The following is a 26496-nucleotide window of genomic DNA, read 5'->3' as shown; positions in this document are numbered from 1 at the left end:
GGAAAAGTCAGTCTATCACGAAACCTCTGAGCCTTGCGGCTGAGGTTGTACAGAGCCATCTTGAAAGTCCCTTGGTTCGCCTTAAAATGGTACTGGCCATATTTATTATTATTATTATTATTATTATTATTATTATTATTATTATTTGGTTTTTCAAGACAGGGTTTCTCTGTATAGCTTTGCGCCTTTCCTGGAGCTCACTTGGTAGCCCAGGCTGGCCTCAAACTCACAGAGATCCACCTGGCTCTGCCTCCCGAGTGCTGGGATTAAAGGCGTGCGCCACCAACGCCCGGCGGTACTGGCCATATTTAAAACTGTCCATTTACCAAAATGAGGATTAAGCTTCTCCACCATGTCAGGGCCCAGAGGAGATAGATTTATCCTGTGTTTGGCTCATCTTGAGGGTGAGTTTGCCTAGGCTGTACGAGGGCCAGCCTTCTTCAGAGGTGAAGGGTTTGGGGCCTTAAAGAGGGCGACTGCAGAGGCGAAAGAAGAGAATTCTATGAGATAAATCTGAGGGAGATGTCATAAGGGATGCTGAGGAATTCTGTATGTTCATGCCATTTGGAACTCACAGGCAGATCTGGATCAAGTGAGCAATGTCGGACAGAAAAGCAGAGGGGGGAGAGACACCGGTGGAAAACTGGGGCCATACTTCATCTGAAGGATAGGGTGGGTAGGATTCAATACTAAAAGATGGACAGTGAGAAGTAGCTGGATCCAGAGCGTTTAGCTGAGCCCCATCTACTATTGGAGGAAATGTTAGAAGGAGCATATTTGGAGAAGGAAAGTGATGAGACTTAAAAATCAGACCTACAGAGTGGCAGAAGCCATTTACATGTTCAAATAGATATGCTGAAGTGCTTTCATTAGTTACTTTTCTAGCTGCTGCAACCAAGTATCTGGCAAACATGAAGGAAGAAAGGTTTATTTTGCCTTAGAGCTTGACAGTATGGTCCATTGTGGTGGGGTAGGCATGGTGGTAGCTGGTCCCATCATATCCACGGTCAGGAAAACAGAGAGATGAACACTCAGCTTACTTCCCCCTTTCGGTTCTGGGCAGGATCCCAGCCCATAGGATGGGGCTGCACACATTAGGGCTGGTCTTCCCACCTCCACAAACCCAATGCAGAAATCCTTCCCAGATGTGCCCAGAGGCTCATTTCCTGTGTGATTCTAGATTCGGTCAAATATTTGTCACAGGACATCGAACGTTGCTGACTGACCAAATGAGACAAAGGGGGAATTGGCCAACATGGGTAATTGTGATAACACAGGTAGCTGGTAAAATATTACCAGGGTGAGTCAGGGAGTGTGTTTATGGAAGAGACTGGCTTTTACACTAGCAAGCTGAATAGAGATTTGAGACCCTGCCCCCCTAAGGAAAACAGTGTGAAAAGATGTAGTTTAGCTAATCTTTTTATCTTTAAAGAGGTGGGAATCCCTAACAGTGGGCTGCAGGGCTCTTCTGTCTCTCCCCTTTTAGCTTACTGGTTATGTCCCTTGACACTGGGACAACAATCCAACTGGAGGAAATGAGAGGGACCGTTTGCCTCATATTGTCCCAGACTCGTTTCCCTACCTTTAAAAACAAACAAACAAAACCACTAAAAGCAACATACAAAACAATGTCATTTACAAAACAAGTTGTCCTTGGGGAGATGCAATCTTGTTAGCAGTTTAGGCTTGCCTGCACAAACATCTGTTTTAATAGCACATCTGTATGGATGCAATACATTAGCAGGATGACCTAGGCTTTCTCTTAGTGAATTTAATGGATTTTTTTTTCCGTTTCTTGTTTTAAAGCCCTTTCCCTACACAATTAGTTAGTTGAAAGAGAAATCGTTCTGCTGAGGTCCTGAAGAGACTGATCAATAACTGTTGGACGAGGCTATGTGCGGAATTCCAGGTAGCAGCCATAGCTGATGAGGCAGTGGGTAAGTGATGTCACCGGTGTCTGAGCTCTGACGCCAGGAAGCACAGGAATGCTGCCCAGAGGGCCAAGAGGAGTAAGGAGGGCGGCTCCTGGCTGAGCCAGAGATGGATACAGAGCTAGGTGTGGGGGAGGGCTGCACAGCCATGCTGGAAATGAGGAGAGTGTGAGAGTCCAGGGGAGAGACCCTCACAAGCTTGCTGTCAGCGAACTGGAAAGAGTGGACAGATGATGGCTATAGATCTCCAGAGAAATTCTAGTTGGTCACTGGGCTCATTCATCTATTCATTCATCTGCTCAGTGAATGCAATTTGAACACCTATTCTCTGTCACACGACTTATTATGGACCGAGAAAATGAGCGTGACATAGCTCTTGTCCTCAAGAATCAAATTGCGGGTGAGTTGGAAGTCAGATTGAAGCTGAGAGTTACAAAACGCCAGGACAACTTCAGTGATGGCACTGTGTACATGTGTTATGTCTAATTTTGTGCTTTTGTATTTTATTTTCTATTTTTATTGCATAATTCCCCCAAAAGAGAACTGGAGGAGACTGCTTAGATATGACAATTCTCCCCTGTGTTCTTGGTGTATAAAGGTGCCCTGTAAGTACTAAGGTTGAAATTAGATAGCTGTCTTCAACTAATTGTTCTCACCGACATCAATTTTGAAAGTTCTTGAGGGTAACCCCTCAAAACCAACATTAATAATCTGATGCCCATTTTCAGACTGGGGATAATACTAAGGAAGGAATGAAATGTATCCGATAGTTCACATTACAGTGTCCAAAGCTAATGAGTCTATGTGATGTACGGACAGACCAGAAGTCACTGGGTTTTTTTTTTTTTTTTTTTTTTTTCCTATTTTTTGATTTTTTGAGACAGGGTTTCTCTGCATAGCCCTGGCTGTCCTGGAACTCTTTGTAGAGCAAGCTGGCCTGGAACTCAGAAATCTGTCTGCCTCTGCCTCCCAAGTGCTGAGATTAAAGGCATGCACCACCATAGCCGGCCAAGTCACTGGTCAGTATTTTGACTCCGAGCTCTGAATTGGATCTGAATTTCAGATAAAGCATCAGCCACAAGCCAGTATTTCGTGGTGATGGTGGACTGCTCAGCATCTCTCAATTTACGATGTTCAGTTTTCAGGGGCAATATTTAACAGATATGATTTGCAATATCCTGAGTGTATGTGAGTACCACCATCCTTTGTCACCTTTAAGACACAACTAGCTATCTTTTACCTGGAGTGATTGGGTTTAGTGGTCTCTCTAAGACCCTGCAGCGACGATGTAACTGAGACAGGACAAGAGGTAGGTCTTCAAGTGTTGCTCCCTGACTAACCTGCATCAAATGCAAAGATTAGATACACCTAATCTGCACCTAGGTCTTCACCAAATGTAAAGATCCTCTATGAGGTAGAGAACATGGGCTCTAGGACTGATTATCATACTATGAAGACCCCTTTGATGACACTGGTATGAATTGGAAGGAGACATCTTGAAGCCACCAATGGGAAACCAACTCATTCTGCTGGTTCTGGGGGCCTTGTAATGTCAGGGCATGGAGAACTTACTGTCAATAATATTAGCTCTTGAGCCAGGAGACTTGAGTGCATCCAGCTTTGCATCCTAGCCACAGAAAAATTACGGGCCTTGTATTCCAGAAATACAAATAAGAAATGCACACCTACCATCCACAAAGTTATTGGGAGGATTTAATAACCTCATGCATATAATGTCTTTAGATCAGTGAGTTTCCCAGAAGAGATGGATAAAAGGGAGTCATTTCCTGAGTCGTTTCTACCTTTTCTATCCATCCACATCTGCAAAAGCCTTTTTCGGGACTGCTGAGGGTCATGTGTTTTAAAATGGGCAGGAGTCACAGAGATGAATCCAGATGCTGAGCTGTCCTCCCCTTTTCACTTCTAAGGCCGTTTGCCTCCCGTGGACAGAAACACACAGGAAGTAAGTCCATCTAGGTGTCACCAATGACATCAGTTCCCTCTTGCACCACTAGAGTAGGGAATGTTTTGGGGTGACTTCTACTAGCCAGTGTCCTTCACACAACAATCTTACTGATTTTTTTTTTTTTGTAGTCTTACTGATAATTGCCATGTTACATGAAATAAATCACCTGGCACTTTGTTTCATCCCCAGGACCTTGTGGTTTCCTAGACACAAGAGTGTCCCTTTGTACTCTTGTGTCTCCAAGTTGATCATTGGTGGCTCACCTTCTTCAGAGAGAGGAGGAAAACACAGGGAACATTACCTGTGGGACATAAGGTGTTCCAGGCACTTAACATACATCATCTTGTTGCATGTCTGTAAGAACTGTATGTGATGGATACTATGATCCACACTTTATTATAAGGATATTGAAATTCATATTACACAATGCTGCCACTCACCACACTCACAGAACTAGCATACAGGTGGGCTGAGATTTGACGTGACACTGATTTAATTCCAAGTATAAAGTTCTCACTATTTGTATGGTCAAAATGTTGTTTTATAACAAAGTGAGACCTACACAGGAAATGCAAATGTTCCCCGGAGAGGTAACCCTGACCTGTGCTTGTATGAGGGTATAAGACTGCCATCAGCCCCCCCCCCCCCCCTCAGAAACAGGCTTCGTTAAGAGAGGAGCTGGAGAGTGATTGCATGGCAGTGATGTAAGAATGTGAGAAGGGGTGGGGGGAAGTCAGAGCAATATGTAAATGTGCTTCCCACTGTTACTATAACAAATGACCAGGAACCTAGTGGCTTAAAGGATACAGATTTATCTCATTACAGTTCTGTAGATCAGAAGCCTGTTGAGAAGTCTCAGCAGACTAAATAAAGGTGTTGGCTGGGCTGGTTCCTTTCAATAGGGTCAGCTGCCGGATCTGCTTTCTCATTCGTGTGGCACAGCTGAGTTCTCTGAGCTTGTTGGACTGAAGCATGTTTCCTTATCAGCTATTGGCAGGGGATGATGCCACTTCCAGAGGCCCTTTCTGATCTTTGTAAATGGTCTCCTCTCAGCTGGTAGCTGGCTGTTGGATCCTTTCTCTATAGCCATCTCAGAGTCATTCTTGTGTCTTTTCTTGACCCAGTAGAAAAAGTTCTTCACTTTCAAAGTCCCAAGTGGTTATAGTCTCAAGGACACTGTGCATCCCAAGGTCCTTATCATCAGTCACTTCTGCAAATTCCTTTTTTCATATAAGGCAGTATATTTTAGGTTCAGGTCACCTGGGCATGAGAGTCTTCACGGAGGCATTATTCCACCTTCCATAAAGAGGGGAGCCTTGTGGTTACCTCCAACTGTCCTTGTCTCACTTATGTGTGGCCTTGGGTGGTACAGTTTTGGGGATTCTTCTTCATTGCAGTCTTGAGTGGACCTAAAAGGTCAGCTGAAGGGTGAGGCTGAGATAACCTCTGAGCTGCAAACAGACAAATCCTGACCTACCTCCAAAGGGTGTTTGGCCTACCAGCCTTCCCACTGTCCCTTTAAAGCAATTTGTAGTCTGTTATCCTGTATCATTAACCTAATTAGTGTAATTGCACTCAATTACGTAATCAGTGTAAATACATGAAGAATCCCATAATTAGAAGATGTAATTAGGTAATTAATAGATGACGTGGGAAAAATCCATAGCAAACATTCTGAAATGGACATGGTGCCTGCACGGAGCAAGTGATTTGTTCGTCTTAGCCAACCCCATCTGTTTGGGAAGAAAGACTCACAAATTAATCAGAAGCCAACCATAAAATTCTTAGTTGAAGAATCTCGTATTTTGTCCTTACACACCCAAATTTATTAACATATGGCCAGGTTCTTTCTCTATATTGCTTTCTAGGGAGAAAATTCTTGCATACCTGAATAGGGAGATGAAAATATGGTCCAATGTAAGCCAGATTTAACATTGAGTCTACAGTTAGAATGAGACTAAGGCCATGCCCATCTGAGCAAACTAACCAGACTGTTGTAGAGTTGGGATGCTTGATGGACAGTCTTGAACAGTGATTATCCTTGAGACAAAGTCCCTTTGAATGATGGCTTCTATTCCTTAAGCAGACCCTGTAACTCTTTGGAGATGGGGAAGAGGAATCTGAGGGGCTCTGTTAATCCAGCCTCCACATAGTGTTTTCATATCCACCCCTTTCGATCTCAATAGCTTCTCCCCTGTCTCCAGTAGCTGGCAGTTCTGTATCCTGATCTACACAGCAAAATCCTGACTAAATTCCTTGCACCCATGACCATCTTCTGTGCAATCTATTCTCAAGTAGCCAGAGTGGTCTCAAGTCGATTTTCCCTGTTTAAAACTTTAAAAAATATTTTTTACTTATATTCGTCTGTGTGTATATGTGTGTATGCATACACGTCTGTGCCTGTGGAAGCCAGAAGATCCCCTGGAGCCGGAATTACAAGTTATAAGCCACCACACATGGGTTTTGGGAACTGAACTTGGGTCTTCTTAACCCCTGAGCCATCTCTAAAGGCCCTGTTTGAAAGTTCGTAATGGACAGAACCCTACATTTTCAATATGGATCACCAAGCCTTTTGTGAGCACATCTTTCTTTGCCTTTCAAGCTTTTCTTAGAGTGTTCCCCAATATCTTCCCCTCACATTGGCCTTCTTCTGTACCTTTGAAAGCATTTGGCCCTTTCCCATAATGGTGCTTGCCTTCCTATTCTTTTTTTATCTTGGAGCATGGAGCTACAGTCCTTTTCTTACTCAAATTCATGCATCCATTAGGCCTTTAGATCCTCTTTTAAAAAAATATTTATTTTTATGTTTTTGAGTCTTTTTCTGCATACCTGGGTGTGCACTGTTTTGAACCTGGTACCTGTGTAGGCCAGGAGAATCGGCCAGATCCCCTGGAACTGCAGTTTGAGATGGTTGTGAGCTTTTGAGTGGGTGCTAGAAACCAAACAAAGGTCCTTCGCAATAGTGGTCAGGGCTCTTAGCTGTTGAGCCATCTCTCCAGCCCCAGTAGCGGTCTTTTGTTCTTAAGTTTAAAATATTTCTCATTAAATTTCCCATAGTACATTATGCCCTTTTTCTTGATAACTACTACAATATTTAATTTTGTTTTTTCATATCTGTAATGTTTTAAAAACACTTTTAACGATTCATTTATTCTTATTTTATGTGCATTGGTGTTTTGCTTGCACGCATGTCTGTATGAAGGTGTCAGATCCCCTGGAACTGGATTTACAGACAGTTTTGAACTGCCATGTGGGTGCTGGCAATTGAACCCAGGTCCTCTGGAAGAGCAGCCAGTGCTCCTAACCACAAGTCATCTTGCTAGCCTCCTGTATCTGTAATATTAGTTGTTATCTGTGTCATTCATTTGAGTTTAAATTTCATGAAGACCACAGTCACATTTGTTTTGCTCACTATTAACTCCCAGTATCTAGCTAGCACTGAGTAGAATCTCAGTAAATATTTGTAGAATGAATGATGTGTTGAGAGTGGGTGTTTTGAGAACCAACTGCAAGTTATTACATCAGGGGCAAGAGCCAATCCAGGATATGGGATGAGAAGCCAGAATGGGGCTCAGGATCCAGACACATAACTCAACAGCAACACACGAGACTGGTTTACTGGCTGGAAACCACTGCCTACTCTTCAGGAGGGCAAGCTCAAAGCTACTTGTCCACGTGCTTCCCAAAAACCCATGTAGCTCATGGAATGAGAAGTCAAGCATTCTGTTGGCTTCCTAATTCAAGGACAGGGCAGAAGAAAAGACTCAGGTTAGACTTTTCAAATTGTCTGTACTTAGCGATTAATGTGGATTGAATTGGTAAATGTGCTATATTGTGTTGAGGGATGCTTATAGAGTCAGGCGGATGCTGGTCAACAGCTCTTGTGTCTGGGTTCTGGGTCTTTTAGAGAGCTCTACTGCTACCTTAGAGAGAACAGAATAGCTTCATGTACAGTATGACTACACTTTGCTTTTATCTCCCTTTTCTTTCCTTCGCCCCATTCTCTTCCTTCTTTTTTCTCTTCTCCTTCCCCTTCCCCTTCTCCTTTTTTTTTTTTTTGTTTAGTTTTTTCAAGACTGAGTTTCTCTGTTAGCTCTGGCTCTCCAGGAACTCACTCTGTAGACCAGGCTGACCTTGAACTCACAGAGATCCACTTGCCTCTACCTCCAAGTGCTGGAATTAAAGGTGTGCACCACTGCCACCCAGCTTTTCTCTTTTTTCTTTTATTCTGAGCTTCTAGTGGAGAGACTCCTCTTGTAGCCTTTGCTGTTGACCAAGTGTTGACAGGTTATTAACTTGGTTTTCCCATTTTTTATGGTTTGAATGAGAAGTAGCCACCAGGGGATCACCTTTTTGAACACTTGGTCCCAACTAGTGGTTGTGTTTTGGGAGGCTGTGGAACCTTTAGCGCCTAGCTGGAGTGAGTTGGTCACTGTGTGGGTAGGTTTTGTGGGTTACCATCTATTCCTGGTTTCAGCCTGAGCTCTCTGCTTCCTGGCTTATGTATATGTGAGCAATTAGCCTCATGCTTCTGTCCCCACACCTGGGAGCTCTTACCACAGTCATGCTTTTCTTGCTGTGATAGTTATTTTTTCTGTGGATTTGGTGAAATTGTGACAAGAGCAACTTAAGGAAGGGGACATTTATTTCGAGTCACAGTTTTGAGGGTAGAGCCAGCGCAGAAGGCAAAATGGCCTTGCGCACACAGATAAACACTGGAGAAACCAGGAAAGTTAAACACAAAGCTTACCTCTCCAATGGAATGAGATGCTTAGCTGCTCCTCCTGGAATCCTGGGAACCAATGTAGTTTACAACCTGGTGATCCTTTACTGTCTGATAAGCCAGATGTGGCCAGTATCTTCCAGAATTTATGTTTTACTTATCCCAGACCCTTGCCCCCTAAAATCTTGAGCATGACTTCTAGGCTATAAAAGTCATCCTTGTGAGAGATATTATTTGTACTTTACAACAGCCTAAGTGACTTCTATGTTATCTTAGGGCCAGGCGTTATGTTTACCTCAGTCATTCTCCCTAGACCCTTATCTTGCGCACTGTTTCTAAAGTCAACAAGAACCCATCTTACAGATGAAGCCATATGTGCTTTGTAAAGAGCTTCAATGTAAACATGCCTTAAGCTTTCTTATACTCAAGGATTAATTGTTATCTGAAAACTTTTTCTCCAAGATTGCACTATGCTTAAATATGGCAAAAATATGCAAGCTGATGTCAGACTTTAGGAGTCCTGGCCAAGCACTGGTATCAAAATTGTGCTGATCTGAGTTTCATTCTTACCTCACCCTGTTCATTTTCCTTCGCCTGCTCTAAAGCCTGCAGGGAGCCTCCCACACAGCCATTGCATCATGGGAAGGGAGTGTGAGGTAGCTAGCTAGCTCATGTTGCATCTATCGACACAGCATGAAGAAGTGAATGTTGAAGCTAGCTCATCTTGCTTCTCCTTCTTCTTCAGCTCAAGATCGCCTGGAACAGTACCATCCACAGTTATGGTGCACCTTCCCAACTCAACTACCACAGCCTGGAAACTGCCTCACACATGGGCCCAGAGACTTGTCTCTTGAGTGATGCTAGTCTTGTCAAGCTGACAATTTAACCATCAACCATCACACCTGTTTCTCTTGTCAGGTGCTTGGTCACAGAATCCAAAAGTATTTAATGCAACTTTCAGCTGTACACTATATATACTAAAGAAAGCCAGGGGGAGGTAGTAATGGCTCACCTTTCTGCTACTAGAGATTCTGGGATGGATTAGAATCTGTGTTCTAGACAAGTGAAAAATGAGAAAAAGGCTTGACTTTTTTTTTTTGGCAAAGATATTCTTCTGCTTCAGTGATACCTAAATCTCAGGCTAAGTTCCCTTGACCTTCAAGACCTTGCAGTGTGCTAGTTTCAGGATGGAAGACAGCCAACGTGAAGTCAAGGTTAAAAATTGAAGAAATTCTGCAATGAGACTTGCTACTAAACGAACATCTTTTGTACTTAAGAACTTTTTCAAGCTCTCCTTGACCAAAGGAGTTTTGTTCTCCACCTTTTCTTGTTCTTCCAGTGCTAAAAACACAGCCACTCTGAGTTCAACCTTGGTGTGCTTCAGGACGATACCTGTTCTTCAGCGTCTGCGCCAGCAGATCCTGTAACTCCATGTCCTCCTTGGCCACCACTAGGCTGTCATTGTCTCCAGCTTGATTCCCCCAGGCAAGGATATTCTTTATATTTTACTTTTCCTGTATTTTATGTGTGAATATCACATGTGAATACAATATGTTTTGATCACATCCACCCCACTGCCTTCCCTCTAATTTCTCCCAATCTTCCACCTCTTTTCCCTCCTAACTTTATGTGCTCTGTGTTTAAACCCAATGAATCCTTTGTGTTGCCTGCATATTTATGGGAGTCGGACCATGTACTGGAGGCTGGATAGCCTCTTGGGGACCACATGCCTGAAGAAAACTGACTGTCCCAGCCCCAGCACCCATTGGTTGCTAACCTCTCAGTTAGAGAGAGGCTTCACGAGTCCCCCTCCCATTCACGCTGGGATTTTGACTGACTTGATCTTGGGCAGGTCTTATGCATGCAGTCATAGCTGCTGTGAGTTCATGTGCCATGGCTCTGAAATGTCCAGCAGATATTGTTTCCCTGAAGATGTCCACTACCCCTGGCTCTTATAGTATTTCATTCCCTCTTCTGCAACCATCTCTGAGCCTCCAGGGTAAGGAATGTGATACAAATGTTCTATTTGGAGCTGAGCACGTCACGGTCTATTTTTTGCACATTGACCAGTTGTGGGTCTCTGTATGAATCACCATCTACTACAAAAAGAAGCTTCTTTGATATGGGTTGAAGGATACACTAATCATTGCATATAAAGATATGAACTCAAGGAAGCAGTGTAATACTTTGTTTGTTAACAGAATGATAGGATTAGGTTTTCATCTAGGGCCTATGATATACCTGGCTATGAGTTTTGGGCTTAGTTAATGGCACCATGTATTAGTTATGTCTTGTACAGTGGGCCTGGAATCTAATCAGAAGGCGATTGGTTGCTTCTTTAACATCTGTGCCACTGTTGTCAAACCCGTGGCCATATTGTCTAACTGAGCACAGTCGAGAGTGGCAAATCAGATTAGATGTCCATTTAGGGCCACTTCTTTGGTACAGATTTGATTATTTCATAACAATTTCACTCGTTCACTCATTGCCTAATTTATTCTTTAATAACTATTTATAGACTGCCTTCAATCCTGGGGGTATTACTTACTAGACACGCACAAAGTCCTCTTTCCTATTGACTATACTCTCCTCTCAAACCACATCTCTGGGTCAACCTGCCAAGAGAGTGAAGAACCAAGACTACTCTCAGGAAGATAGAGTGCTATATCTGCATTTATACCCCTGATAGATGACACAGGAAATAGTTGGCATGTCTACCTGTTTGGTCTGGCTAACACAGTCATAGCCCCCTGTCTGATAGTTTTTATGATCTAACTATCAAACCAATAATTATAGGCTTATGTGATGAGTATTATATTAGGGGAAATAGAGGGTGCACAACATCATATTGTTGGGAAATCTGAACTGGTCTAGGCTTTAGGAAGTACTTTCAGAAAAAAAACCCTACTATTTAAGGTGAGATTTACGTGAAAACTGTACTTTAAGAAGGTAAGAGGAATGTCAGTGTCCCTGTGTGTGTGTCTGTTTTGAAGAGGAGGACACATTTATGCAACGATAGTGACTCAGGAATTGGGAAGGATGCTCAAAGTCATAAACCTGAGAGGTTTATGGCTTATGCATTAGATTGAAAAGAAGAAGAGAAATATGACTGGGTTGTAAATTTCTAGGCAGATGATGTCTTTCTCCTGCCCCTAGGAAGGAGTGAGCCCTTTGAGGACAAGGAATTCCAATTTTACATTTTATACAAAGGAAATATTTAGTGTTTTATCCCATGCATTACATTTCACTATCATTTAGTATGGTATAAATTTGCAGATGCCGATTGACTGAACACCAGTCTAGACTTGAGTTTGTCTTTATAGGCATTCCATTTGTTTCAGCATTAGGAGAAATGTGCTGAGGGCGTTTTATGGTGAATGTGCAAATGACCCAAAGCTAGTCTGTATTAATCCATAAAGAAGGTGAATTGGAGAATGATGGCGCTATAAGGCATTTCAAATGGGAACATAGAGATGAGCTTGTTATAGTCCGTCTTTGTCTTGCATCCTTCTCCTCGGGTCAGCCCTCTAAGGGCTGGAGTAACCAGCACCATTTTCAGGGAGATAGATGGCTACTTCTGGCTTTATTGCCTGCACCAACAGGACACAGATAGTATGTCTTTGGGTTGGGCTGACCACCTTCACAGTGTAAGGCAGTATCAACGGCTCCAGTGGGATGCCAGCAGGCACATATATCGATCGTAAATAATGTCTCAATGTCCTACAGTGGGCCATAAATCAAAAAGATTTCAAAATGTCTTTCTTTTCTGTTTGTTCCAATGGGTTGTGTTCTGGCTAAGAACTTTTCTTTAGAGTTGGTTCACAACCTGGGCCTTGTGTCACTGTGGGTCAAATCCTTTCCTTAACCTCTGGTTCCATAGGCTCTGGAGAGCTTGTTACAACCATCTTTGTCTCTATGTATGCATCAGAGGAATAATCAGTGAGTGGCAGAGCCTTCATATTTTGCCTTCTATGAATGCTCAGGAAACACTCTGGCCAGTGCTGACAGACTGCACTACAAGGAAACCATTGCTCTTAGTGCTAATGTCAAATATTGCAGAGATTCATAGAACTATAAAGAACCTTGCTGTCCCCTTTTAATACCTTTCTGATTGGCTCAGGCAGGAAATAGGAGCTGGTCTGTGTGTGCTTGTCCAGGGCTTTGGGTAGAAGGAGTGGGCTGCCTGATGATGGCAGGGGAGCTGGTTGTGCTTCATTCAATCTTTATGAAGTGTGTATATTCTGGCTGCCTGGAGTGGGTTCCTGGGATAAACCTTGACTCCTCAGGAAGTGAAGGAGGAGCCTGAAGCTGTCTGTCTACTTGTGATTTGATGAGTATGCTTAATTCGTGTATAAATTAGTATCCAGACCATTGTTCTTGTGGGATGACTGACATCTTCCAATCCAGCTTTTCGTAAAGTTGATGTTTTCGTCCCCACATGCCTACCTCTCCTTGCTTTGATTCCAAACTCAGAAAGGAAAAGGGGGGATGTTATTCGTGGCTACTCTGAGAACTCCCCACAGAAGCTCTCTTGACATTGCTGATGCTGTTAATGTGCTGATCCGTACCACCTGCCATTCCTCTGGCTTCAGTCATTGCCTCTCCCTCTGCCTCTGCCTCCAGCCTTGCTTCCATACTGTCAGAGGGGAGGTATAATAGTCACTCCCTTCCTGGAGATACTTCAGGACTTTCCAAGGGCCCAGTTATGGTCCTGATCTGCTGAAGTTCTTGACCCATTGGCATTGGATATAGACACTTCTAAACCCCACACTGTTTTTCAGAAATACTGTTCCTTAATACAAATATATTAACCTAGTGTCTTCATATAGAATAATTGCTAAGGTTGGGATAAGGGAATGCTAAGGGTCAATAAATTCAGGGTTTGGTTACCAGCTTGGGGCACTACTAACATTTGATAGAGCTGGCCAAGTGGGAGGAAGTTAGGTCATTGACAGTGTGCCCTTAAAGTAGATCTAGTCTCTTCTTTCCTCTTTTGCTTTCTGGCTTCCAAGAAGTAAACAGGCCTCTTCTGTCATATGCCCCCACAGTGATGTACTGAGTTGCCACAGGGTAATATAGTCAAATGACTGTACATGGAAACATGTGTGAATCTGAGCCACAGGAAAGCTTTACTTGAGGTCAGTGGAGTGTCTCAGGTATTTGGCCACAGCAATGAATATCTAACTCATACACCATTAATGGTGAGGGAAGCATAGGTTTTAGATTTGGATAAGAAGGATCTCAGACCTGAGTCTCAGTCTCCTTATTTGAAAAATGGCAATACAGCAGCCAAAATAACTCAAGCCGTAGGACAGCAGAAGCAGCCATAGCTGCTCCATGGCTCAACATAGCAAAGGCTTCTTTCTAATTTGCACAAAGCTTACCGCTTTCCTAAACAGTATTCCTTGTTTCCTGCATAGAGAATAATTGGGCTTCTCTTACTTGATTGTTGTGCGAGGCATCTAGGAATAGGACAATGTATGTTAACACCTGGTGGCTACCCTATAGAGTAGGAGAAGAGCCTGGAGAGCTTTTTAGGAATGGTTTAAAATCTTTAAATGGGGGCACAAATGACTTGGGTGCCCATGGACTTCATAGGAGATACAAGAGACAACCTAGAATCTCATCTGTGCTCGGCTTCTCTCCTTGGTGGCCTCTGTGGTCACTTGTGTTTGTTTTCTTTCAGATGAAGAGGCTCAGTGACCCTCAGATGGCAGGGGTCAGAGAAGGGAACACCATTCATTCAAATGCCTTCTGTACCCATCACCACTCTCTTTGCAGTGCGCACACACACACACGCACACACACACACACACACACACACACACACACTGACTTAATTCTAATCACAGTGTGGCAAATGAATTTACATTCACCTCCATTTTGCTGGTGAGGAAGCTGGGCTCACACACATGCTAAACTGCCTTCTCATGTTCTGGGTGGAGGAGCGAGTTGTGGTGGAGGTGTGAGTTGTGGTGGAGGTGTGAGTTGTGGTGGAGGTGTGAGTTGTGGTGGAGGTGTGAGTTGTGGTGGAGGAGCGAGTTGTGGTGGAGGTGTGAGTTGTGGTGGAGGTGTGAGTTGTGGTGGAGGTGTGAATTGTGGTGGAGGTGTGAGTTGTGGTGGAGGAGCTAGGTGTGGTGGAGGAGCGAGTTGTGGTGGAGGAGCTAGGTGTGGTGGAGGAGCGAGTTGTGATGGAGGAGCTAGTTGTGAAGGAAGGTGAGCTTCAACCCATGTGTATCCGACCCCAAAGCTTGTGATTCTTTCAGACCTGGGCTAAGTGGCCTATTCTTATTGTGCCATCCTCAGCGTCATGTGGGTACCCGCCATGGTGCTTTTCCAAGGGAAACAATACTACCAAACACAGCCCATGTGTGTTCTGTTGGAGCTACTGTTGCTTGGCTTTTCCTGGGGACTCTCTTTCTATGCACCCCAGATGGAGAGGGCAGCAACAGAACAAGGAATTCAATCCACCTAAGTATACCTTGGTGAACCAATGACTTCACTGGGGTGACTTACAGGAGCGCAGGATAGGACTTAGTTACCAGCAACGTACCAGCAGCTGTGCTCCTGAAGAAGAGACACCTACTACCTCAGCATTCCACACTCCCTCTTGGCGTCTATCGTGGGGACATGTGGGGACTTGCATACACTCCCTCACTTCCACAAGGAGATGATGTTACTGGGCGCAATCCTGTGAGGGTCTCGTGAGAGTGATCACAGCTACATTTATTTCAAGATGACAATGGCCATGTCATGCCAGGAGAACAGAACTCCACAACAGCACACTGATCATGGATGGGGCTGATTTGATGAGAAAATCTTCACTGAACCATGGGGCCCATCCGTCAGAGATGTACATGTATGTTAGTAATTACTTTTCATGGGTAGGGAAACACAGACACCAGGAAGAGTGTGCAAAAGCCTGACCCAAAAGGTTAGATCTCCAGGCCTGTTATTTGACACTCTTTTTTTGACAAATCTTTTCATTCAGTAACTTCCTTCATGAGTTGGACAGTAGGGCCTCGGACCACTTGTATCTGCTCACCATATCTGTGTCTACCAAGGGACTTTTATGCCACTGCGTGATGTCTGCAGGTATTGGTTCAAAGGTCTCTGCAGAAAGGCTTTCACTGACCCCCCTTCTCAAGGGGTCCCATTTATGCTTTTCAGAGGCTGGAAAACATAACAGCCTGACTTGCCTCTGTTTAGGGTCAGCCTTGACACTGCTAGCGTTGAGATCTCTGTAAATTACCAACATCCTTCTGTTTCCTAATTCCCTCATCTGTAAAATGGGGAAAAGGGAACATATTAGACCAGGTCACAGAGTCAGTGAGAATTTAATTAGTTGATGTAAATGAAGTATTGAAATCTTCGGTGGTTTCTGGGACACCCAAGAAACGTGAGCTGTTGCTGTTAATATGCCTTGTTTCCATCCTAATGTCAATCATCTGTTGATTTGTGTGTTTCATTGGAAAGCACAGCGGTGAAGCAGAGAATATATTCACCATCACATCTCAAGTATCAGTACAACTCCTGGCCTAGGATGTGTCAAGTCAGTGTGTGTTGAATAAATTAATGAAGAAGGTACATAAGAAACTATATGGGTGAGGGCTTCCAAAATGGTTTAGACATTGTCCCTGCCCTTCAGAAGTGTCTCATCTAGTGGGGAGGTAAGACGGTTTGAAATAGTAGCTGAGTATTGGACAGAATACTGATGGCTGCCATTTTTAAAGAATGACTTACATTATAATGGTCATTGAGTCAGCAGACAGGGGAGCCATTCTCTTGGCACCTCTGGCCAGGCCTCCAATGGTCTTTGTCACTGAACTTGAAAACAAAACAAAACTATACATTCTATGGCATTTTCTGGTGTATGCTTAGATCACATAGATGAATCAGAAGCAAATTATTTCCTTTAATATTTAATTAATTGTAAGATTTCTTCAGCTTTTTTTTCCACTGTGAAGACAACAGGTAAGGTGCATCCATGGCTCTTCCCAACATTCAGAGAAGCACACAATTCCGTTTACTTAGGCTACAGAGGGCCAAGCTCTCCACTCAGGAGCCGCGTTGGAGTGTACCACACTATGAGTGCAGCCAGCCCTCTCTCTGAGTTCACCCACAGAAGAATGCAGATTCACCATTCACCAAAAAATACTAGAAAACAAAATTATATCTATAGCTAAATATGTACAGATACCTTTTCTGTTATTACCTAAATAATAGTATAGAAAATGTGCACTTAGCATTTGTATTGTATCAGGTACCTGGAGTCATCTAGAGATGATTTAGTGTATACAAGACGAAATTCAGAGATATACTCAATTGCTATGCAATTTTCCTCAAAGAATGTGAACATCTGTGGATTTTCTTTTCTGCTAGGGTCTTAGAACTAGTCTCCCGTGAGGAAAACTGTTTTTTCCCCTTATTTACAGTTCGGTAAACTTGAAAACATCTGCTTTGCTCAGGACATGGGTCCATGATATTGGGTCCACTTTAATTTCAATGTTCACAATGTTCAACATTTGGAGTAAGGAAAACATTAAGAATGATCAGTCTATTTTGGAAACAAAGAAAACTTCGTTTCCTGAAGCTCTTTGGCTGGCACGTACTTCAGCTGGTACCCAAACTCAAATTGCAAGAATGGATAAAAATAGCAGATTATTTTTAAAGGTTGGTCTACTTGAGAACACCTTAGGGGGTTCCAAATTCCTCACCAGCCTATGGGGAGGCCCTGTCTGTAGAAGCCATGGGAGGTCTATGCTTGTCTCTGCATCCTGCTGTCTTTGCATCTGGGATTAGATCTTGGATGCTGTCGCCAGGCACGAGAAAGGACACTATTAGTGCATGTAGTTGGTAGGTAAAGGTTGAGACATTCCGTTAGGCTGATGCCATTTGTCCTTTGATTCTGACTTTGCTCTGTGGCCTTGACAACTGCCATGAAAGGAAGACTGTCTGGAACACAGAAAGCTTAGAAGCCTCCCATGGAGCTTGCTCATGGTCCTGTGGCTGTGTCCTACCTTTTAGAAGCATCGGCTTGTTTTCCTTCATGATGCTGCGGGGTTGCCCTAGTCTGTACCAGCAGCGTTCACATCATCTCCCTCTGCAGCAGGTGGGGCATGGCTTCCATCATGCTGCAAGTTCTCCAGAGGAAGCATGTACCCCAGGGAGTCTCTGAAATCACAAGCATTTAGAGGAAAATTGAAGCTCTGTGGAATTTCAATCTGCTTTCCCTAAAAAGGCATATAGTTTTAAATCATTGCTCTATTAAGTCTTTTGTATTCCCCAGCTGGTATTCTCTGTGTTTCCGTTTTCCTACCCACCCTCTCCTTAGTTTATGAGCTATTCTACCACAGCTCTCTTCTCATGTGTCCCTATGACTCAGAAGGGGCTAACAGTTTCTTATTTTGGCCCTACAACTTCTGTTCCAGCAGTTGGTCCATTTCTCCAAAGGAGATACACCAAAAGGACTAAAGGACCCTTGCTGCCCAGGGCTTTCGTGTAGAAGATGCTTCCTTCTTAGAGCAAGGACCTCCTATTATAGAGAAGTCACACAGCATTCTGAGCTCCTGACTTCTAAGCCTGTGCTGCTTCTATGGAATCGACACAATTCCCACCAAGCTGAAGGTTCCCAGCTGAAAGACAGGGCTGGAATTCTGGGGAAGGGAAAAAGAGACCAGGTTTTAGTGGTTGTGTTCCTCCAGGACTCCAGGCAAATTCTGGTGCTTGGCAAATGCCATTGAAGTGAAGATGGCTGCCTGGTGACATCGCTGGGGACACTGTTAAGCATCTAGAAGGCACCCCGAGGAAGCTTAGTGTAGCAAATATGTTTTATATGTGAGAAAACGAAGTCAGAGCAGAGAAAACCATATCCAATGTCATGTAGCCAAACAGCATAGCTAAGAAGAGAATACAGATCTCTTAAGATTCCAGCCATTGCTGATTCTTCTGAGTCTCAGTATTAGTATATTACTCTGGGACAAAAGAGTTGAAAGAGTTCATATAGACAGGATACAACTGGTTTGTTGGGGTTTATACCAATAAACATGCTTAATAAGGACAAAGGGTATTCAAGATCTTTGGAAGAAGTCAGTAAACTGAGTAAGAATTCCTGGTATCTTTATTCCTCATTTAACCGCTGTTATTCCCTCTGGATGTGAAGAAGATGTGAAGCACTGGCAGATGGGGGAGCAAGACAGTGGCTTAGTGATGCACAAACTCACCAAAGGTGGGCGCAGCAGGCAGGGCTTGACCCGCATATTGAAAAAGGGGTTCCAATAGGAGTTAATCTCAGTAAATTTTGTCAAGTAAGAAAAGCAAAATTGATATGTGGAAAACAGGAAAATCTCATCCTCTTTTTCCCTGAAATACAAGCTTCCTATAGCAGAAGACCTATGAATCTACATATCTACCATCATCTATCTGTCTATCTACCTACCTACCATCTGTCTATCTATCTATCTATCTATCTATCTATCTATCTATCTATCTATCTATCTACTTATCATCTATAGATCATTTATCTATGTATCTACCTTCTCTCTATTAATCACCTGTCTATTTATATCTATCAAATATCTATCACCTGTTGCTATTTGTTTTTGCTCTTTGCTCTTTTTGGGGGCCTGGCACCCAGCTCCCAAATAAATCACATGGGGTCTTGTTATTTCTTATAAATGTCTGGCCTTAGTTTGGTTTGTTTCTTGCCAGCTTTTCTTAAATTAAATTATCCCATCTACCTTTTGCCTCTGGGCTTTTTCCTTTTCTTACTTTTGTATATCTTACTTTCACTCTTACTCGTGGCTGGCTGTGTGGCTGTGTGGCTGGCCCCCAATATCCTCTTTTCCTTGTTCTCTTGCTCTTTCTTTTCTCCCAGATTTCTCCTTCTATTTATTTTCTCTGCCTGACAGCCCCACCTATCCTTTCTATTGGCCATTCAGCTATTGGCCATTCAGCTCTTTATTAGACAATAAGATGTTTTAGACAGGCACAGTAACACAGCTTCACAGAATTAAACAAATGCAACATAAAAGAATGCAACACATGTTTGCATCATTAAAGCAAATGTTCCATAGCATAAACAAATGTAATACACCTTAAAGTAATATCCTATATAATTTATATATACCTTTAACTTTATATTTAGATTTAATACATGTTTTTACTTGTTAATAATTTTCAACATGTAGAGTGAATTTTTGTTATTTTCACTCATATTATCCTCCTCTCATCCTCTGTTATTCTGCTGAGAAATTCTTCTTTACCACAAGCCACTTTCCTACATTTTTTCTTTCTGTTTGTGTGACCTATTAAGTTTGATCACAGTTGCTTTCACAGACATAGGTAGGAGGTTATTTCTTGGAACCTGGGCAACTTATTGGTGGCTATACCAAAGAAGAAAGTGACACTCTTTCTGCTAACCATTAGCTATCAATAGACTCTTCAGTTAGAGGTGGGACCACATGAGACCATTCTGCTTCTATAGTGAAATATTGACAGGCCCAATCCTATGCAAGCTTGTGTAGGTAAGTACAGTTGCAGTGAGTTCATGAGTGTTGTGGTCTTATTGTGTCTGGAAGATGTGTTTTTGCAGCACACCACCCTAGCTTGTACATTCTTTCCAGCTCCTCTTATATAATTTTTTTTCGGAGCTTTGGAGGGGATAACATAGATGTCTCATTTGGGGATGAGCATTTCATAGTCCCTTATCTTTAGCACTTTGACCAGTTACGTGTCTCTGCATAACTGCTGCCCACTGTAATAAGATTCTCTGAAGAAGGCCACAAGCAGCATTTTCCTATAGATATAAACATGAGCATTTAGAAAGCAGTCTGAACACACACTCATTTAGAAAAAAAAATAGTAGTAAGTTCTGTTTAAAGACAGATAGTCTTCCCAGCTACTAGCTCTTCACAAAGTTTACAGAATCAGTTATGAGTTTTCTTTTGTGGAGCAGGCCTCAAATGCACATAGAAAGTGTTTGGTTGCCTCCATAACATTCATGCCACTATCACACCAGGTGAGAACATCTTACCTGGTAGAGTGTCATTTTAGCTTCCAGGGTCACAACTCAGTAGGACTATTGATGAATTTTCTCTTCCAGCAGCCTGCATAGCAACCTTCTGGTGCTATGAAAGCTAGCCAGGAGGGAGGAAGCTTCCAGTTCACTTCCAAATTTATTTATCCATTTCCTGTGATTGAAGTATATGGGGTCTTCAGCAATAGAGTCTTACCATAAAGCTCTGGTTGGAAATTAAGAGCAACAGCAATAGCCTGTATTGTTTGGGGGATCTTTGGGGCCTCCCTGATCAACAACTCATAGTTATCTATCTCACAGTTGGCACTGGGATTTTTGTGAAATAGCTTATGTCTTCTGAGAGGAGCATTATCCACCTCGGCAGGGGAGCCATGTTCAATTTTTTTCTTAATTATATTTATAATAAGTTTATAAAGTTGATCTTTACATGACTTTTTTATACATGCTTAGTGTTGGTTCCTCCCCTATGTCCTCCTCTGTCCTACCCTACAATCCCCTCCACACTTACACCTTTCCACCTCTTGTATTGCCTTTTCTACTTTCATCTCATCTCTGTTCTACTACACCTCTTCTCTTAAGGCCATGTCCCTTCTAATGGGCTTTTTCTATCTTCTTGGCCTCTATACACACTCCAAGTTAAACATGCTACCATAGGAAGTCATAGAAGGGTTGGAGAGATGGCTCAGAGGTTAAGAGCATTGACTGCTCTTCCAGAGGTCCTGAGTTCAATTCCCAGCAACCACATGGTGGCTCACAACCATCTATAACGAGATCTGATGCCCTCTTCTAGCATGCAGGTGAACAGGCAGACAGTACACTGTATACATAATAAAGAAATAAATCTTAGAAAAAAAAAGAAATCACAAAAGTCAGTCTGCATATGAGAAGTGAACATGTGGCCTTTCTCTCTCTGATTCTGGGCTATCTCACTCAGTATAGTATTTTTCCGTTCCAACAATTTCCCTACAAATTTCATTTTTCATTACAGCTGAATAAATTTTACACACACAGACACACCATATTTTCATTATTCACCACTTGATTGACATCTAGACTGGTTACATTTCCTGGCTATTGTGAATAAGAGCAGGAATGAGCATGTGTGTGCAAATATCTCTGTGGTAGGATGTAGGATCTTTTGGCTGTATGTTTAGGAGTGGTGTAGCTGGTCTTATGTCATTTCTTCTTCTGGTGTTTGGAGGCTCATCCAAAGTGGTTTCCACAGCGGCTGTACGTATCAGCAGGATGCTTTCCCTCTACGTCGTCACCAGCGTGTGTCATCACTCATTTTCGAGATATTTGCCATTCTGACTGAGTTAACATAAACACTCCAAGTAGTTTTAATTTATAGCAGAGGACTTACTTAAGCATCCTTCTATTAATATGCTTCAAGGCCTGGTTAATTAAATAGGCCCAATAGATACAATCTAGCTGAACTGTTTTGTGTGTGTGTTAGAGATTGAACTCACGGCCTTAGCCACACTCGGCAAATATTCTGTCACTGAATAACAGCCTCAGTCCAACCTAACTTAACTCTTGAAGGATTTTTCAATTTGTCCTTCACAAACTCATAAAGATAAACAGTTATTCAGCCAATTATTGGGTGAAAAGACAATCAGGTTAAATAGATTATTATTGATATAATATCAAATATTGATTATGTAAGCATTAAGTTTTTAGAAAACAGAAGAACAGCTAGCACATTATAGCTTAAGGACTAAAATTTCTTACCATTAGTTTTGGAAATAAAGATTTATTGGATCATGGCCGTGGACCATATACGTGTATGATTACTCTTCTACCATAATGGGAATGTTGAATAATTGTAATAATATCCACACTATCTACAGAATATACAGTGTTTACTATCATGTCATTCCAAGAAAAATGTTGGCTAACCACTGGAATGCAACTTCAGGATAAAGTTTATAATCTAGTCCATTCTGTGAGAGAAGACAGTTCCCAAAGAGGGCCTCAGTTGCTAAACATATTGGTCAGTCTTAAGAAGAATCTGGGGCAGGATGTGGTGACACACAACCTTAATCCCAGAACTTGGGAGGCAGAGGTAGGTGGATCTCTGTGTGTTTGAGGTTAGCATAGTCTAAAAAGTAGGTTCTAGGACAGCCAGAGCTACATAGTGAGACCCTGTCTCAAATATATATATATATATATATATATATATATATATATATATATATATGAGAGGTGTGGCACAGGAACCACCCCTATTTTACCTGTGTTAGGGTTTTCTATACATTCTGAATCAAAATACTTAATTTAAAAACAAACAAACAAACAACAAACAAACACACAAACACACACAGCAAACCCAAAATACTTCAGTCTAGGTAATTTTATGAATATATGAATTTAGTTAACTGTGTGTGAACTTTGAAGCAGCATATGGTGTCTAACTTGTAAATGGAGGAGCTGAAACCTGCAGGCCTTTGGAGGTTTATGTAGGAAAAACTTGGATCTACACAAGGCTCTGAATGTTAACTCAGTAAATTATAGTTTTGAGTTTCATTCCAAAAGTCATCCAGAGATGTTAAATAGCATACATATGCTTACGACATTTCCTCATGATTAATGTGATATCTCATTAAAATATTGATCTAAGAATCACACTAAGAATTTCCCTGTGTAAGTTCTCTCTTGTCTCCCTCCCTTATTTCAGTGTTGAGGACTTAACCTAGGGCCTGGTGCTTGCTAGGCAAGTGCTCTCCCACTGAGTGAAATCCCTAACTCTAAATCATTTACTTAAAGATCATTTTCAGTTCCCCCTGGAGGTCTTGGGGGAAGACACGCATCAAATGCAGAAAGAGAGTGAAAGATGGAGGAACAGTGAACACACCCCACACGGAGCAGAACTGTTTTCTTATTATAATAGTGGAAGCAAGTTCAATTGTTTGTTTGATCTTCTTCTTCTTCTTCTTCTTCTTCTTCTTCTTCTTCTTCTTCTTCTTCTTCTTCTTCTTCTTCTCCTTCTCCTCCTCCTCCTCCCTCCTCCCTCCTCCTCCTCCTCCTCTCCTCTCTTCCTTCCCCTTCTCCTTTCCCTTTCCTTCTACTTCCCCCCCTCCCTCTCTCCCTCCCTCTCTCTCCCTCTCCCCCTCCCTCCCTCCCTCTCTCTCTCTCTCTCTCTCTCTCTCTCTCTCTCTCTCTCTCTCTCTCTTTCCAGAAAGGTTACCAGGAAGTGAACAGTACTGCATTTTATCCTAGTTCTCTGCCTCAGTACACAGTGAATCTGCCAAGCCCTATCATTTGCATAATTTTAGTTTTTTTTCACCTTGTGATCTTGAACTTACCTATACCCAGGCTTCAATGACAATGTAGATGAAAACCGTCACTGGATATGATAAGATAAAAAGGGAGATTATGAAATCTACTTTTAAAAGGGAACTACTTGTTTTAAATAGGATAAGTTATGAAATTTTTTTTTTGTCTGAGTTTATCAAATGTTACTAGACTGGACATTGTTAATATATATAATGGAGTTTTTTGTTTGAATCTGTCAAATGTTAATGGATTAGACATTGTTAATATAATTCTTGACTGTATATATTGTATATACTTATTGGATAGTTTTTCTTGTATTAGTTATAAGCTTTTTTAAATTTTAGACAAAATAAGGGGAAATGTGGTGGTATTGTGTTCTCCAAAATATTGTGCACCCTAGTAAACTTATCTGGGGTCAGAGACAAAACAGCCACTAGATACAAAGGCTAGAAAATGGTGGCACTCACACCTTTAATCCTAGCATTCCAGAGGCAGAAATCCCTCTGAATCTCTGTGAGTTCAAGGCCACATTAGAAACAGCCAGGCATGGTGACACACTCCTTTAATCCCAAGAAGCGAGCCTTTAATCCCAGGGAGTGATGGCAAAAAACAAAGATTATATAAGGCATGGAGACCAGAAACTAGAAGCATTTGGCTGGTTAAGCATTTGGCTGGTTAAGCTTTTAGGCTTTTGAGCTACAGTTCAGCTGAGTCTCATTCTGGATGAGGACTCAGAAGCTTCTAGTCTGAGGAAACAGGATCAGCTGAGAAGTTGGCCAGGTGAGGTTAGCTGTGGCCTGTTCTGTCTCTCTGATCTTCCAGTGTTCACCCCAATAACTGGCCTTGGGTTTGATATTTATTAATAAGACCCTCTAAGATTCATGCTACACGTCACTGAAAGCTTATGCTGCTGTGCAGGCACATGCTGTGACCATGCCACCAACCTCATGGAACCTGCCCGACTGCTTCATACTTATCAAGTCCTACCAATGCTACATTCATTTTTCCTTAGTAATTAATTCCAAGTCCAGGCACTTTGTCTGATAAGACAAAGCCGGTGACACTGCCAGGGTCTGGCAATAAAGAGACTCCGAGGAGGTTTGGCTTATTCAAGTGGAAACTATTTTATTTCTTGTAATAAGTGGCCTCATGAATCAATTCTCTGTGATCTCATTGTGGCCAGTGGCCAGAGTGGTCTGACCTCTGTAGTCAGGGGACATAAAGGCACAACTCCAGCTCCAGACACTTTGAAGAGTGATGTCAGGTTTTAATGACAATTTTCTTGCAAGGGATTGACCCAAGTTTTAGCCAATGCACCAGAAAGCGAGCTTCCCAGGAAGGCTCCCTACATACTATTACTACTGTTATTTTACCTTTAAAACTTATTCATTCATTTTTTAGTTTGTAGTTTTATAACTTTGAGAATTTCATATATAGTACTGTATTTACACAATTTCTACCCCTTCTTTCTCCCCAACTCCTCCCATGTTACCTCCCACCAAATCCGTGATCTCTTCTTTAGTTGTTGTTTTACACACACACACACACACACACACACACACACACACACACACACACCCTAGAGAAGAATCTGTATGTCGTGTTTTTTCCCCTAAGATCTATACTGATGAGCTACTGAAAAATCCTCTTGTCTTCAGCCTAGCTTCTCTCCCACAGTCCTGCTTTCTTTGAGCCCTTCTGTAAACTGGAGAGGATTCCTCCAGCTCATGATAAGTGCCCCCTGCTTCTGCTTTGTGCACTGTCCAGGTCACACTACGCATGCACTGTACCTGCTTATTTCCTGTCCTCCCACTTCTCCTTTGGATAATTCTCATGGAGGATAAAGGAAACTTCTTTTCACCTTGTTCCATAAGCACTGGAAATTCCTTGATGAGGTTGACATCAGAACTCCTGTAGACGTATGGGAGCTAGAAGCATCTGTCCCCTTGTTCCATTTCTCTGCCTGCTCTATATTCTATTTTGGTCCCCAAGGTAGGACAACCTTTCACAGTTCTCGCAATTCAAAACCTAAGATACATTTAATTAAAGTTTGAATTTAGTGACCATAAATATCACTAACATGTGGGAAATTAGCTTCCAAATGCAAATATCAGAATTACAAGTGCACATTTAGATCATGATCCTTTGGCAAGCTGTAGATTGTATACCTAAAGAAATTGGGAATCCAATCCCAGTTTTTTTTCCCTCTGGGAAATGTGACCTATGATTTTTTTTCCTCTTTGTGTTTTTCTTTGTACTTCTAATATGTAGCAGCTACACAGGTAAGAACACGGCAGTTTATATGCACTTCCAGGTTCTCTCCAATTTCTGCTCCTTTATCTCCATTTTAAGATTATTTATCAGAATAAAAGTGAATAAAATTGACACTGGTATTGTGGTAACTTGGTATGTACTTTATTTTTTTAAATACATGATTTGCACATGCCTGTGCTTACTTTATTTTATTTTATAACTTTTTGATATATGCGTATATGTATTGTGTTGTGTGTGTTGCGGTTTGTGTGTGCGGTGTGTATATATGTAGGTGTGGGTTCCAGGATGT

The 26496-nt window shown here is 42.2% G+C and overlaps 1 long non-coding RNA gene across 1 annotated transcript in view; it reads left to right on the top strand.

Moving 5' to 3' along the window:
* Positions 1 to 564: 564 nt before the first annotated feature.
* Positions 565 to 26496, top strand: part of LOC131925250 (uncharacterized) — a 41908-nt gene continuing 15976 nt past the window's right edge. The window contains exons 1-2 of the long non-coding RNA XR_009383198.1: positions 565 to 635; positions 1807 to 1937. This is a non-coding gene — a long non-coding RNA (uncharacterized LOC131925250). The remainder of the gene's footprint in view (positions 636 to 1806; positions 1938 to 26496) is intronic.

This window comes from Peromyscus eremicus, chromosome 15 (assembly GCF_949786415.1).
Source record: "Peromyscus eremicus chromosome 15, PerEre_H2_v1, whole genome shotgun sequence".
In the NCBI taxonomy this organism is placed as follows: domain Eukaryota; kingdom Metazoa; phylum Chordata; class Mammalia; order Rodentia; family Cricetidae; genus Peromyscus; species Peromyscus eremicus.
Note: the sequence above shows the minus strand (reverse complement) of the source record. Positions and strands in the feature narration are given on the sequence as shown.